We start from the raw sequence: 13,221 nt of genomic DNA, 5'->3' as shown, positions 1-13,221 counted from the left end.
GGCTCAATGGATAGAGCCTCAGCCTGCCAATCTCAGGGTCTGGGTTCAATTCTGTCAAGGGCACATACATAGGTTGCAGGTTCTTCCCTGGCCAGGGCCCAGGTCAGGGCTCATGCAGGAGGCAACCAATCAGAGTGTCCCTCTCACATTGATGTTTCTCTCTGTCTTTCCCTCTCTCATCCAAACTCTCTAAAAATCAATGGAAACATATCCTCAGGTGAAGATAAAAAAGAAAGAAAGAAATCTCATATCCTATGAAAGACACATCTTGAAAGTGCCTAAAGAAAGTTGTCATTTTTTCAAGGTGAAGGGACTGGAGTCCTTATTAATGAGAACACCTTGGCAGCTGTGACAGCAGCAGCATCAGCGGGATGATGGGGCTGGTGCCCTCCCCTGATCAGCCCAGTAACCTCCCACAGAGGAAGGCCAAACTCTGGCTTAGGCCTGCTCCCCACCAGTAGGACATCTCCTGAGGGTTCTCAGTCTGTGAGAGGGGGCAGGCTTGGCTAAAGGAACCCCTACCACCACCAGTGCGCAAATTTCGTGCACCGGGCCTCTAGTTTTATATAAAAAGGAGTGCTGCATCTCATGACTTCAAATTAAAATGTATGCACAAATAGAGTCATAAATCTCATTGTCAAATTCACTGCTATTTTATTCTGAAATTTAACACAATAATAGTCATGATTAATGACTATTGATATATTTAACCGTGGCCCTAATCTGGTGCTTATTCGCTGGGAATGAACTCACCAAGTTGGATATTATACATGTATTGTAAGGCTTGTGCAATCAAGTAAGGTATTCCAGATGGAAGATTAGCATGTCTTGGTGAACACTTTATGACACTATTAAGTGCAAAGTCAATGAACAGTACTAGAAGAAAGAACCTATCTATAAATCAAAGACACATTATAATGAATCATAAGAAAATTTTACATGATAAATGCAGCTAAAATGGGCCATCCAGGATTTAATTACAACCAAGGTTCACGATTAGACCTCTTTGTTTTTCTCCCTCAAGCATGCTTTTCTGTGATCCATGAGACTTCATTATGATAGAGTTTATCATTCATTGAGTGCTCCACTTTGTGTTATGGATTTTTCTATGTAGCTTGCATGGATCAGTCTTTAAGAAATATTGGAGAGTTACCTGGAAGAAAGTGGTCTCAAAGGATTATATTACAAACAACAAACTCTATACCACATTTTCCCATATATATTTTAATGATTTAAGTAATCAGATATTTAACTGTCCTCTAAGTCATACAAGAAAAATATAACCTAGCTCAGAAATACAGCAATTTCTATAGCTACTTCCCATTATGTAGTCCAGCAAAAATATGACCTCTGTTGACGATTGAATGTTGCTGGTCTTTGTGACTGTGTTCTATACTGGCCAACTAAAATTTGGGGAAAAAAATAAAGTGCTCAATATATGAAATCTTAAAGAATTTTGTGCAAATCAATTTTCTTAATTGTTCTGCTTAAAATATCTCAATTCTTTCCTCACTTAAATTTGACAGAATTCTTTACTTAGTATAATATTTCTAAAATATAAATTCAGAATAAGAAACAAAAATCTTGAAGTTGAAATAAATTTTTAATGCTGTTAACTATCTTAAGTAATAAAAATGAATCAGGCTTGCTGCAAAAGTTTAACTGTTATATGTATGTTTCTTTGTCTCTTAAATTCACCTGGCTATTAGTTGTAAAAGCACATTTTGAAACAAGCATAAACATTATACTTTAAAATTTTATGCATTCATTGCATAATATCAGTGCTAATTCAACTTTATTTATCCTACTGAAATTTAATTCAATTTTATATTATCAATAGTTTTTAGAATGAATTTCAATTTAGAAAATAAATTTTAAAAAACCTTGTAAATCCTCTTTCTTACTCCAAGTTCTAGATAATTTTAGAATTCACAATGCGTGCACAGGTTTTAAATGCCATTCAAATACTATGAAAAGCAGTTTAATTTCATGTGTACTAAAGGTGAAATGTTTACAAAATAATTCAGTTTCTTTATGTGCCTGGGAAAAGCAATATGTGACCAAGAAATCTGGGATAAAACAAAAAAAAGAGGTAGATGTTAAAAAATATACAAAGACAGAGATTAGAGCTGTTGAGTGATATTATCAATTAATCCTTCATCTGTGCAAGCTTGTGCTTAAATCCTTTTCAGTGTTTCCAACCCTAGGAGTATTCTTTATGGGAACCCAGATTATTTATCCAACCCATGAAAAATAGGACTTAACATGTAGTTTGGTACATTTTTGGCCAGAAATCTTCAGTAGGCAATGGCTTGCAGGATACCAGAGGCATGAAGAGGTAATGGAGACACACATACTTATATGCCTACTAGAGGCCTGATGCATGAATCCATACAAGAGTAGGACTTTCTTTCCCCTGCAGCTTCCAGCACCGGCTTCTCTTACAGCCCTGGCTTCGTCTGGAAGGTCCTCTGGTAGGATGTCCAGTCTCATTAGCATATTATGCCTTTATTATTATATATATATCCTTAGATATACAAGGTCTCCAAAAAATTTTTGCACACTATGAATAATTATAAGGCAGCTTTTCAAAATGTAACAGAATCAGCTGTTAAAGTGTGTATATATTTTTGGGGACACCCTGTATAAGAGAGTATACTTCCTATGCTTTCAAAATAGGTCATTAATATGAGCATGAATTTGCCTATTTCCAAGTTTAAATCCAGTATGGCCATCCAAATATGGTCATAGCATTTCAAAATTAACCTTTATTCTTCAAAAGCATGTGTAAGAGTAATTGAAATTATTTTAAATCATATTTAAATATAAACAAAAAATAAAATGAGGTAAATTAAGATAATCTTTAAGAAATTTCCAATTATAATGCTGTCTCACACATATATTTCTGTTTTAAAATATATATATAATTTATTTTTAATAAAAATGTTATTTTAAAGGCATTTAAAGTTATTGTATAAGTAATCATTACATATGCAATAATATCATTCTTATTTGTCATCCTTATAATTTGTAATAGTTAAGTCCATGAGTCAATTGTACAATTTTTATATTCAATCAATAATGATCAGTTTTTATATTCATTAAATAATGATCATTGAGGAAATGATCCATTTTAACAGATTAGTTTATACACTCAAAAGGCTAAACCAGAGGTGACCATTTATGCTTTAATGTAGACCAGTAGTTACCATGAAACATAAATCATGTCTTTGACTTCATCTTCAACAGCCTCCTTCTTCCCTTCTGATATCACAACTTTCTTCTCTTTTGTTTGCCCATGCCCTCCTCTCTCACTCTCAGGCACCTGGTACAATTTTCATAACTGGCTCACACATTAGACACATTTCTCACTTCTAAAATGAGAGGACTGGGACAGAGCAGTTATTGACTTGTTCAAGGTTCCACCGAGTGTCAGAGATTCGAATCAAACACAGTTCTGTGGGATTCCTGTCCTCACATGCCCAGCCTGAATATTTATTGTTAATAAGTGTTATTTTTCCTTCTATTTCCAGCTCCTTCAATGTCAGAACCTCTCAAAGCAGAGCTAATGGGTTAATGGCTGTGGATTTCTTTCATGAATAAAATACAATTGTTTGAGCTGTGTTCTGTGGTGAACACCTTTGGGGTTATTTATTTCTATGCTTTAGTAACTATTTCTTGGCCCATTCACCCAACTTCAAGATTGCTCTCTTGGGGACATTCTAACTTTTTTATACTAGTTTATCCCCCGAGTGCAGCTGTCATCCTTCCTGGTGGCTGAGATTGACCCCTGCATTGGCAGCGTGTCACAGAGGGATGTGGCTCTCCTGTTATCTTGCACCTTATACTTGCAAAGGTGTTAACAATGTCACTGCCTGCCCATACTCACAGCCACTCCAGATTTCAACTTGACTGACAAGTTTGCAAATCTTTCACCCTGTATTTCTTGCCCCCAGAGTTACAGACTTTGGATGGCTCCGTGTCTACTGAGTGCCATCATAAGATGTCAGGATGAGGACTTAATATCCTTTTCAATTTTATTTCTGATGAAACTTTGTAAAATCTACTGAGGAAAAACTATTTTTTTCAGGACCCACAAAAGTCTCAAAATCATTTCAGTTTCTTCCATTTTTTAAAATATATTTTTAATATATTTTATTGATTTTTCACAGAGAGGAAGAGAGAGAGACAGAGAGCTAGAAACGTCGATGAGAGAGAAACATCGACCAGCTGCCTCTTGCACACCCCCCACCGGGGATGTGTCCGCAACCAATGTACATCCCCTTAACCAGAATCGAACCTGGGACCTTTCAGTCCACAGACCAATGCTCTACCACTGAGCCAAACCGGTTTCGGCTAATTTCTTCCATTTTTATTGTTGAAGCTTTAATGTAGCCTCAACATTATATTTCTTTTCTACATTGTAAATTTCTCTGTGATTTAACTTTTTGTCCTCCCGTTTCTGCTTTTTTAAGCAAACAAACCAACAAACCAAATTATTTGACCCTTAGGTTGGAGCAACTTTTAAAATATATATTTTATTGATTTCAGAGAGAAGAAAGAGAGATAGAATCATCAATGATGAGAGAGAATAATTGATCGACTGCCTCCTGCATGCCTCCTCTTTTGGATCAAGCTCTCCTGTATGTGCCCTGACCAAAAAGTGAATCATGACACTGGTTGATAGGTAGACACTCAACCACTGAGCCACACCAACCAGTTCAATTGGAACAACTTTTAACATTATAGGAAATTTGAATAATTGTGTTTAGATATCTCCCTTTTTAGGCACAAAGCTACACAGTCTTATTATCTGCATAATAACACATCAGTGATTCTGTATTCCATCTGTTCATCCCACAACTGATGTCTTCATTGAGATCCCCATTGGCACTTGTCAGCCACCTCACCCACTGACACCAACTCCTCCTACACTGATTCATCTGTCTAAGTTTACCTTTTTAAGATGGCTGAGAATTTTATGACCCTAGTCCCTCTATAAAATCTAACATATCTTCCCATTTCCCATAGGACACAGGCTGTAATCCTTCACAATTTGCCCCCAAATGTTTATCTGCAATACAACATTCCAGTCTTTATCTTACTGCTTCCCTGTCACTACTCTCTCCAAGTCAGTTTCTCTTCCACAGAGAGAAGTTCCAACCAGAACATCGGGCCCTGCCAGTCTCTTACTAAAACATTCCCATGATCTCTGTCAATAGAAAGAAACCCTAGGTGTTCAGTATTGCACCATCTAGCACTACTCATCTCTAACCCATTCTCACACATTATCTACCATTGAGTCAAGCTGAACCAAGTGAAGTTTCTCAAACTTGCTTTCTCTCAACTCTGGGTCCTAGTGGTGCACATGCTATGTTCACCTCCTGTGTCACACACACACACACACACACACACACACACACACACACACCATACCCTCATCTGAACAACTTCCATTCAGCTCACAAATACATTTTCCAGGATGTTTGGTTGGCATTGTTGCTCCTGGCATGTCCTTGTGTGTTTTCTTTCAGCAGTCATCACTCTGGATTATAATGATCTGTACTTGTAATCCAGTTTGATGACTCCATCTGACCATAAGCAATTTTAGGGCATGCCTATACTGAGTTTTTGTAATAGTTTATCCAATCTCAAATAATGTCTAGGAAGTACCAATACCTACTAAATATTAGAGAGTCCAGTACTTATTAAATGGAAGAAGTGGAAGAAGGAATAATGCACCCCACCACCACTATAATTTCACACGTATGCACACATGATCTCCCACTTGTCTCCATCTGGGGAACACCTACTCATCCTTCATACTCAACACAAACCTCATCTCAACCGCAAAAACTTCCCTGCTTATCAGAGCAGATCCCTTCTTTGTGCTCCCGTAATGTTTTGTATATGCTACAACACTTAATGTTTTATTGTACTGATTTGTGTGTGTGTGTGTGTGTGTGTGTGTGCGCCTTAGTTTAGTTTTAGAAAATGCTATGTTCACGATAAAATATTCAGTTCCTAATACTGTATTGGAAACCTCTTAGATGTTCAATAAGTAATAATCAATAGATGTGAAAAAAATCTCAGAGGGTTTCTGTCTTAAAATCAAGATTTCAAGATTCTAACTTTGTAGAATGTTACCTATATGTCTATTCTCACACAATAGTAGTTACTGCTAATTCTTTAATATTGAATGGCTCAACCTATGTATTTAAAATAGTCTATTCTCACCTCTAGATTTTACTTCAGTTCTAAAGAGCCTACTTCTTGTATTATAGAAATCATTTAAAAAAAATAAAATATTTTTGCCCTGGCTAAGTGGATAGAGTTTTGGCCTGTGGACAAAAGGTTCCAGATTCAATTCCAGTCAAGGGCCCATAACTTGATTGCAGGCTTCTCCCTGGCCCAGGCCCTGGTCAAGGCCCTGGTCAGTGCATGGGTGGGAGATGACCAGCTGATGTGTTTCTCTCACATTGATGTTCTCTCTGTCTTTCCTTCTCTCTTCCATTCTACCTAAAAATCAATGAAAAAATATCTTCAGGTGATGATTAATAAAAATCTATACAAGTGACTAGCCAACCAGCCAAACATTTGACCATCCAACTATACAACTGGTAGCCATGATGTGCATTGACCACCAGGGGGCAGATGCTCAATGCAGGAGCAGAAACCACAGGCATGGAAACATGGAACAGACTGATGAATCTCAGAAGGAATGGGCGAGGAGAGAAGATGGGAAGAGATTAACCAAAGATTGTATATGCTTATCAGAGGCCCAGTGCAAAGATTTGGCCTGTGCCTGCACCCTCTGGCAATCCCGGACCCCCTGTGGATTATCTGCACCCTCTAGCAATCTGGGATCCCTTGGAGGATGTTGGAGAGCCAGTTTTGGCCCGATGCCTGCAGGCCAGGCCAAGGGACCCCACTGGTGCATGAATCTGTGCACCAGGCTTCTAGTAAATAAATAAATACCTTAAAAAAGTTTTAAAAAATATTTTTGCATCAATATGCACATATGCCCCCATACTATTTGTTTAATATCTAATCTTAGTTTAATGCTAGAGATGCCAAGAAAATAAAGGCAGAACATCCACTGCTTATTCTGTTAGGTTGCCTATTGTTGTACCTCAAATTCTCCCTACACTTAGTGATTTTTAAAGAGCAATCCTTTTACTATATATTATAATGGTATGGGTCAGGAATGTGTGCCGGGCTCAGCTTGGCAATTCTTCTCTTGCATGTGTCTGATTGCTTGTTGGTATTCAACTGTGTTTTTTGATGGTCTAAGGTTCAAACAGCTTTACTCACATTCCTAGTACCTCAGCTAGGAGGATAGTTGGAAGCTGGGTTTAATTCTGCCCCTCTTTCTCTCCATATTTTCTCAGGCCCTTTCCACATTCTCTCTCCAGAAAGGTAGAAGTACTTTTTACATCCTAATTCAGGAGTCCAAGAATGAATGATTTAAGAAAAAGAGAGTGGAAGAGAAGTCTCTTAATTGTTAGGCAGGAAGCTAGATAATCACTTCCATTGTATTATTTTGGTGAGAAAATACCCCATACTATTTTTAGAGTTAAGTGAGTGGTACATAGACCATAGCATTCAGTGAGTTGTGTAACAAAAATTTGTGACCATTTATAATCTGCTACATCTGCTAATATTTTAATGGAGAACTTATATTTATTAACACAATGCATTACTGTGACTCAGAAAAGGGTTACTAGCATTCTAGGGAGTGGTTGATAAGATCATTTTCTCCTGCCAAGTATATCTGGAAAGCCTATGTAATAGTTTAAGTGACAAAATATTTGCTTTGCCAATCCAAATATGGACAAAGGCTTAGGAAACCTGAGCCTTAAATTCTTTCCACTTAATGTTCTGCTCATTAAAGGAAGTGTTTCTGAGAAGGCAAAGACTACCACCATAATCAACAAAAATGTGATACTTCATTTTCAAGATCACCTCTGGCTCAAATTAACTTATCTATTCTTATATTCCCTTAAAACCTGCTCTGTACAGCAATAGAATAATGAGATGACCACCTCAAAAAAAATCAAGAAAGCTAAATAGAATAATGAGATGACCACCTCAAAAAAAATCAAGTGATGCTGCCATGGAGTGAGTGTGAGGCATGACACAGATATTGTCCCATTGGTCTCTCATGGAAAAAAAATGAATAATTTTGTGGCTATTAAAGACAAGATAATTCCAATATTGTATTAGGTCCCCATTGCCTTACACTGTTTAATGACACAAAGTCATGCTGTGGAAGCAAGACTGGTTGGACATAAGTGTCAAAGGTTAGTAGAGGATCATGTAACTATCCATGATTCTGATGATTTGCTTTAAAAAACAACCCATATCTGTAAAAGAACTGCTGGAAGGAGAGTTTTCTATGTCCAATATATAGCCATATGTTAGGCAAATGTCATCAGCAGAGCACAGCTTCAGAGTACTTCAGAGTAGAAGCTTTATAATTTTAGGAATAAATGCCATCTTACATTCAAAAGGAAACAAAATCTACAGAATTGTTTTGACTCTAAAAGCACCAGAGCAAGATTATTTCCTGTTCAAGGCATCCCTACTCAGATCCTCTTTTCAATATTGACTGAAGATTTTGTATTTTCATGAGAAATTAAATGTGTGATTAAGATTGATTTTTACACCTTTTCTTGAATTTTCAGAAGTGAGAGTGTAAAAATACATAAAAAATCAACAACAACTCAGATATCCTAAATAAAATATGTTTTTTGAAGTATTCAGATCCTTATAACACCAGCTCTACCTTTCCCAAGTATGCTATTAATGAAGATAGAGAGAGAGAGAGCCCCCACAGTGGGAAAGAATCTATTAAAAAAAGAAAGCTACATAAATTATCATGTAATGATATAAATTATTTTAATGAGTCATGCATTTTAAAACATTTCTCTCCCCAACATGAGCAGTCTTGTAAAAATGATCTATTTGCTTACTAACATGATTATGTACAGAAAATATATGTTTTTAGCAGTACAGAAATAATTTTTAACTCAATGGTTTTCAAAATTATAAGTTTTACTATGAATCATTACACTTTTAGCATTTTTTAGATAATAGAATATAAATTAAAAACTGAGAATTTTCCCTTTTCCACAAAAATATAGTGAATTTCAGCTTAAAGCTATTTGGTATCTAAACCATAGCTCCAGCTGAAAGCATTCTTCTTAGTTTGGTCAAGAGGCCATAAACAATAGTGAAAGGTTAAGTGAGAAAATGCTTTTAGTGTCATCAAAATATAGTATTTTATATTTATCTAGCAATTCACAGATTCCAAAGATTTTGTTAACTGTTTGATATTATTTACTCCTCACAAATCTCTGTGAAGCAAGTTAAAGTTAAGTGCTTTGTTGAGTTGCTTTTTTCAGATGAAGATACTCTAAAGCACAATGACACAATCAAATTCACAAAGTCAAGTTTGAACCACAGTCTTTCCGCTGCTACTAAGAGAGTCTTACCTGTGTAGATTAAATTAGAAATCAATTCCTCAGGCTTTTAAGACGATTAGTTGCTACAAGTGGCCAAATACCTGTTCTATTTGTAGTGTTACAAGCTAAATATATGCTTAAACTCATTATAAGTTGCATCCTGTGATATTCAACTAAAAGTTGTTATTGTCCAAATATGGTTGGGACTGGGAGAATCCTCTAATCAAGAACAGAAACCACCATACCTTTTATTTATATTATATTTTAGGAAAAACCCAGATACATGGCAGAATCATTTAGTACTTGTCAAATATCTAGGGGTTCTTCTACCTTTCACAGTCTCCTTTGAAGTCAGATTACAGTCATATAACTATTGTTGGCTAGTGCAGTAGAATCAAATTGACATGCATATTTCTGATCGGTGCAGGTAAAGGGGTGATGAGCATTCCTTTTCCATCACCCTACCACCATGCTCCAAATTGTATACCTTCAAGGTATAGGAGTATGGTCAGACCTGCATCAGGAGACACATGTGCAAGAATATGCCAATATAATGTTAAACTATTAAATGGTCAGGCATTTGTTGATTGCAGCACCTCGCCTTTAAGATTCTAATGAATATAACATAGTACTTTCAAGAAGCAGATAATGATTTCTGAATTTGTTTCAGTCTTCATGATTATTACCATAAATTGATTATACAGCAACATTTCAGTCACAGAGCATATTAAGGTTCTCAGAACTTTTGTATGGATGGGACTCAGTTGGAAACTCCTCATTCCCATGAACATCTGGGGCATACAATCACATCTCCTCTGTTGTGCAACCTATGACATCTCATGAAATGTTCAGGTTATAACAAAATGAATGCACAGCAAAATGTGGCAGTGCCAATAAGTGAGATAGAAAAAACTTTCAATCACTGAAAGTCATTGTAGGGTGTTGAATAGAAGAATGAAGGCTTTAAGTAAGACAAGTATCACATGATTTCACTCACATGTGAAATCTAATGAACAAAATAAAATGGTGAACAAAATAGATACAGAGACATGGAAAAATGGAACAAACTGTCGAATCTCAGAGGGAAGGCAGGGGTGGGTGGGTGGTTGAGAAGAGATCAACCAGAGGACTTGTGTGTGTGTGTGTGTGTGTGTGTATTTATTATTGAAATATATAGAAATAGATATAGATATAGATATAGATATAGATATAGATATAGATATAGATATAGATATAGATATAGATATAGATAGATAAATATAGATATAGATATCAATAATAAAGATTTTTTAAAAATAAGAATGAAGGCTTTAAGTGTATGTGATTAATAATACAAATAACTAGAGACTTAACCATAATAGCAGAAAAGTTTCTGAAATGACATTTTGTAGTTCCATCAGTCAAAGATTGAAAGATGGGGAGATCTTCACTCCAATGAGTTTTAAACCTGAATACAAGAAAAGTTCCTAGCCTTACCATTGTACACCTCATTGGGACAGTGACATGATGGGGCATGTAAAAGGATCCACAGAAGAAAACATAGCTGAAAGAAACATTTTCTTTTTCCTTAAAGAATACCTGGATAATAATTTTGCAAAATTCTAAAAATAAGGAATAGAAGTTAATTTCCCAACACACTTTGGCTATTCTAATTTGTTGTCCCTGTGTGTGTGCGCAAGTGTATGCACATTTTAGTTACCTTTTTAGAAATAAGTTAGTAGTTATCATTCCATTTTAATCAAGACCTTATCAGAAAGTCTTGATATGGGTTTGATCCAGATAGGGTATAATCAGAAATCAGGAAGTTTTCTTCTGAATGTGTTTTAAATGAACTAGAATTTTAAGTGGTCTAGATCTTAAATATCCATTCAAGAATCATAGATAATGTTTGCTTGCTTGTTTGTTTGTTTGTTTACTAGATTAGATAAATAATAAAACCTCATCCTGATTAAAAGTCATCTCGTGCTAGAATGAGATGAAGATAATTTTTATAGCTGGCCTGGTTAAGCACCAGGAGCTAGACAGGGCTTGCTTTCGGTGTTTAACTTGTAGCTTCTGGGACAAGGGATATTGAAACTACAGCGTTCCCTCTCATCTCTGAAATACCCCTAAAAGCCACAGTGAACAATACATCAGCAAGCAATTCACAAACTTTGTTCTTGATGACATTTTCAGGCTATAAAGAGAAGCCCATGTTCATTTAGCGAGGCAGATGGTCCCAGTTGGAAACCAGCAGGAAACATAACTGATTTCAGTAACTTTTCCTATTTCTTTTCTTCCGAAGTTATTAACAAAGCAAAGGAAACTAAGAATATTGGGGAAAAAAATCATTTCCATGACCCTAAGTATTTCTGTTCTTTAAAAAATTCTAAACACACAGATAGACCCGTGCTCATGTTCCCTGTGTGCTCACACACATGTGGGGTTTGGGTAAAAGCAAAAAGCTTAAGAGGGGCTGCAAAGGTCTTAAGGGTTCATATTTCAAAAAATAAAATAAATAAAGAGGTAGTTAGTCACTGGAAGGGCTTGGAAATGTTGGATTCTCTTTCTGTATCTCTTTAGAAATACCTATTTTCCTTGCCAATAAATAACCTATACGTGTTTTATTGGAGGAGTTGATATCTGTGTTGGGTTTTTATATACCAAAGCATTAAAAAACAAACAAACCATGACATACAAATAAGATAAGGAGCAATGATTGGTCTTATATTTCAAGTGATATAACTGCTATGTAAATAAATGGTTCATCAGTGATATTTAACCAAATGGGGGAAGTTTTTCTAGCATTGCAAATACATTGCTTTGAATTTTCCCTCTACCTTCTCTTTCCTGTTTTTATTATTTGAGTTCTTGTATTGTGTATTTGTTCCAATCCAGACATTATCTCTTTGCAACCTTGCACATTCCCTGGCCTTGATAAATGAGTGTTCATCGATTTCTTTTCAAAGTGGCATTTCCAATTTAATGAATGAGACATTCACTGTGTGACCTTAGGAAGAACACTTAACCTCTCTGGGCATTAGCCTCTTGCTGTGTAAATCTAAATGAGAGTTAGGAATCACTCAGCAATTTTCTTAAGTTCTGTTATTGGAAAACATTTCAATACTGCTTTCAAAGCATATTTATATTTCTTTCAAAAACATTTATTACTGCACACTCATCTTCATGAAGAAAAAATAGTAAAATGAACATCTTTCTAACAGGCTCTCTCATAATTCCAGATTTTTTCAATACCTATTTGCTTAAATTCTGCTTTCTAGGCATGTATGTCATATCGTCTATTAAAGTGTCTTTTCCTTGGGGATGGGAACCAATGCTTAAAAGAAGCATTTGCATCACTGAAATGGCAGTCCCTCCTAAAGCCAGTCCAAGGGCAAGAATAAATCAAAAGAGAAGGAGTCTTTGTCCTAAGCTGAGGTTAAATACTTACCACTTCTAGGGAAAGCTTACATTTCTTTTGTGCTGTGTGCCTGTGAATGTTTTATAAATCCAATTGAGCTTAAGAATCAAGTTTCTCCGACAGACACAGTTTATTCGGAAGAATAAAGATACAGCAGAGAGTTATCGATTTCTGAGAGATCTACGCCTTGTGAAAAATTAACCAGACATTCCTTCAAAATCAATACAATTACCCTTGCTGCTTCAGAACTGTTACACCTAGAATGACACAAAGAATGTCTCCATCGCAGAGGGCAGTAGGTTTTGTGGGTCTTTTGGAAAATCACAAGCAGGTGATTTTCTTCTATGAATGGAT

The sequence above is a fragment of the Pipistrellus hanaki genome, assembly GCF_964339955.1.
Source record: "Pipistrellus hanaki genome assembly, chromosome: 1".
NCBI lineage: Eukaryota > Metazoa > Chordata > Mammalia > Chiroptera > Vespertilionidae > Pipistrellus > Pipistrellus hanaki.
This window is presented reverse-complemented; position numbering follows the sequence as displayed.